The sequence below is a fragment of the Ranitomeya variabilis genome, chromosome 2 (genome assembly GCF_051348905.1).
Source record: "Ranitomeya variabilis isolate aRanVar5 chromosome 2, aRanVar5.hap1, whole genome shotgun sequence".
NCBI classification, from domain to species: Eukaryota; Metazoa; Chordata; class Amphibia; order Anura; family Dendrobatidae; genus Ranitomeya; species Ranitomeya variabilis.
In genome coordinates this window covers 238,370,071-238,374,293 of record NC_135233.1, presented here as the reverse complement: position 1 = coordinate 238,374,293, position 4,223 = coordinate 238,370,071, and positions in this window count along the sequence as shown.

Below are 4,223 nucleotides of genomic sequence, written 5' to 3'. Positions count from 1 at the left end.
CCACCACCATAGATGCACATTATATATGAGTCTCCTCATGTTTATTCTTTTTCTTTTGTTTACCTTGTATTATTGTACATATTCATTGTTTCTTACTTTTTAATATCACTGCAGTACACTGAAGAAGGTCTATATGTTTGACCGAAACGTTTGTACGAGTGGCTGCCATTAAAATTTCATTTTCATCATAAGTTGAGTGCCAAAGTTTATTTTACATATGGTCACTGGTTTGGGAACCTTCTTTGTGCACCTCTACAGCTGTGCCACGATATACTACACTATATGTACTCACCCTTCCGTGTGCACGCTGATCAATATGTCCTCACTGGTTTTCTCATATAAATCAGGAGGAGACTAATTCTATTCTTTCTAAGTCCAACTTATCTAGCGACTTCCTCAAGGTCCCACCTAGGGAAACCAGAGGAAGGGATCTTGAACGGGAATCTCGGCATCTGATCAATTTGGAACTACATTGTGCAACTTTGTCCGAATACATCAGAGTCAACCGCATTCCAAGGGGCCTGAGAGTACCTCTGCGACCTACATTATTCAGCGATTCCTCCGCCTTCTGTCTGAAGTTTGAGCAAATACTCAACAAATGCTCGTTTGATTTAATGACATTAACTGTTGAACATTTACAAAGCGCCATTGCCCAATCCAGTGACGTCATCAAAAACATTGAGTCACAGTTAGCCTCATCAAGTACTGCTGAGGAATTGGGCACTCTCAAAGCCAGGGTACAGACGGTTATTGAACAACACAAAAGGGACACTGAGAATAGAAAAAGGATCAAGTTCCAGAGGGATTTAGAAGATTACGATAACAATCGTGTGTATCATTGGCGTAATAACCTTATCTCCCGCTCTGACCCTCCTAGGTTCAATCAATATTCATCAAACGAAGCTTCAACATCTGGTTCAGACACAGACAGAAGAGATAACCGCATCAACACGACCCGCCATTTTTTAGACCAACGCAAGCGGTATCCCAGAAGAAAAGGCCCCGTCGGAGCCAGCGGAGGAAGAAACCCAGATTTCTACAGAGTGACGCGCTCTCAGGTATTGACTCCTTAGTTATCAATATTTCATCAAGAACACTCAGTATTGCTGAACACAATCTCCTACAGAAGGGACTTTCATTTTGCCCGTACTCCAAGTTGAGTACTTTTGGACTCGACATGGAGCTACAAAGATTCTACCGACGCATCAGATTATTGACACACTTCTCTAAGACAAACGATACACGTACTGTCCCCCCTACCACACAGCAGACCCTCATCTCTATAGACCAACTTGGCCTCCGCAATAAAAGCACATATCGTCCACCAACAGGGTCACACGCGGTGGAAACTTTCATTGAGTTTATAGACAGAGCTTTTACTCAACTTCGGCGGGATACGGAAGGGGGCAAATTACACTACTCCTCCAACTTGTCCAACATTGATGTCCAGGCATCACAGGCCCTATGTAATGATAAAAATATTATCATCAAACCCGCCGATAAAGGCGGAGCCATAGTGGTCATGAATAAGACGGATTATGTTAAAGAGGCTCACCGTCAACTCAATGACAGTACAGTGTACATCAAATTGAGCAAAGATCCCACAGGGGAAATACGTGACAACATATCTGCCATACTCCACACATACTCTGATATGGGAGTGATTGACTCCAAAACCAAAGACTTTCTCACTAAGACAAGTCCAGTGACGCCCGTACTTTATTTACTCCCAAAAGTACACAAGAGCTTGATTAACCCACCCGGCCGACCAATCATCGCAGCAACGGACTCTATCCTGTCACCTCTTTCCATATTTCTGGAGAAGATACTCACTCCTCTGACACAAAGATCCCAATCATACGTACTTGACACCGGAGCCTTCCTTAGAGTACTACAAACACTTGGTACCGTTTCCAGTAATTCCTTTCTAGTGTCTTTAGACGTAAAAGATCTCTACACGTCCATCCCCCATGACCGAGGTATTAACTGCGTCAGACAGTTATTAACTAAGTCTGAATTACATCACAATACGATCAACTTATGCCTAGAACTACTGACAACTGTCCTCACTAAAAATTATTTCCTATTTGAGGACACCTACTACCTCCAGGCACAGGGGACCGCCATGGGGTCGAACATGGCGCCCCCGTATGCAAACACATATATGGCCACCTTCGAAGAAGAGATAGTCTACCCCAACACTCTATTCAGGACCTATTGTGTCACCTGGAAGAGGTTCATAGACGATATTTTTTGTATATGGACTGGGTCACTCGACACTCTGGAAAATTTCTTTGAAATACTGAATGCCTCCTGGCCAGGTCTAGCCTTCACTATGACAAAAGATACACATCAGGTTAGCTTCCTCGACACCCTGGTGTTGAAAGATACGGATGGCAATATAAGTACAGATCTGTATAGAAAATCCACTGATCGCAATAGCTTGCTTCATTATGATAGCTTGCACCCCACTACCACCAAAAATGCCATCCCCCGTTCCCAATTCAAGAGGGTGGAACGTATAGTCACTGACCCGACTAAAAAACAGGAAAGATTGGACGAGATGTACAATAAATTCTGCGAACGGGGATACCCCCCGGGGGTACTACATGATGCTCTACATCCATCCACCAGCCCTAAACAACCCATCACAAATCGGTTACCATTTGTACATACATATCACCCTTACGTCCATATACTCCATCACAGCATCAGGAAACATTGGAAATTATTACAAGAGGCATACCCAGATATACCAGAGTTCCGCAATCATTTTCTACCCTGCTACAAACGAGCACGTAATATCCGGGACACACTGGTCAAGGCGGACATTGGGTCAGGCTCACGCTCTTCCACCCAGAGATTTCTCTCCCAACCCAGGACTGGCACATATCCATGCCTTCACTGTAACCAATGCGGAAATGTTTTAAAGGGAGATCATTTCCATCACCCACATTCAGGCAAACGATACCACATTAAAGACTATAGTACCTGTGATACCTCCTTTGTGGTATATTCTATCAAGTGTCCTTGCGGCCTTTTATACATTGGTGAGACCTCTCAACCAATACGAGACCGGATTAGTAAACATAAATCCACAATAAGGTGCAAGAATACATTATTGCCGTTACCCCATCATTTCATCAACGCGGGACATTCTATACCTCAACTTAAGTTCCAGGTAATAGAACATGTCCCAGTACCCCGATGGGGGGGCAATCGTATCCAGACCCTCAAAAGAAGAGAGGCTTTCTGGATACACGAACTGGACACTATGACACCGAGAGGCCTCAACAGGGACTATGATCTCCTGGCATTTTTATAAAATCAATTGTGAATGCTATGTACTATGTTGACTTCAACTGGATTATTTACTGTATACATGTTTATGTATAGCTTCCTCAGATATTATACTAACATACGGCTTTATCTTGCAGAGTCATCAATATTGAGTGTGACGGCACGAAAATGTTCACATCCCGATCCTCCCTCCCTCTGGATCCCTTCCTCGATTCCATGGTCTCTGTTCTGTATCACATTTATTTTTCTTTCCCCCTTGTCTTTTATTTCATGCCTCCATTCGTATTACAAATCTTGGACATAGGACTGAACATAATTACATGGAGCCATTATCACTCCGCATGCCCCTTTAGCTCCTCCTATACTCTATTAACCCAATTTACTTGCTCCTGTGTGACATATATGGAGGTGGAACGCACCTCCATTGCTATTTCTAAGCGCTGACATGCACAGCGTTACCGGCATATACAGTGCGTCATTTCCGGTGACGCACTTCCGGTTTCACGCTGTCCAGCGATCCCGCCCACCAGCCATATATCGGCGTCTCCTACCATGGCAGCACATATCAGAACGAGCGGTGGACACCGCGTTCCATGAGCACACCACTGCCTTTCCTGGTAAGAAACCATTTTTGTGCCAGCGCTCTACTCTTGAGGGCACTGTCCTATTTCTCCACGGTAATCTGTATACCCTCTTTCCTTAGACAAGGGACTTCATATTCTAGTCCTTTCTTTTGGATCCGTGCTGCTGACCCATATACAGGGTATGTTCTTTCATTTACCTGACTCAGTATGGATACCCCGTCAGTTATCTTATATATGGTCCTTATTTGTCCACAGCATACACTCCTGGAGACTACATTAGCCTTTGCCCTGTGGTCACATGTACCTCGGTAGTATACTCCTGGAGATCACCCTAATTTA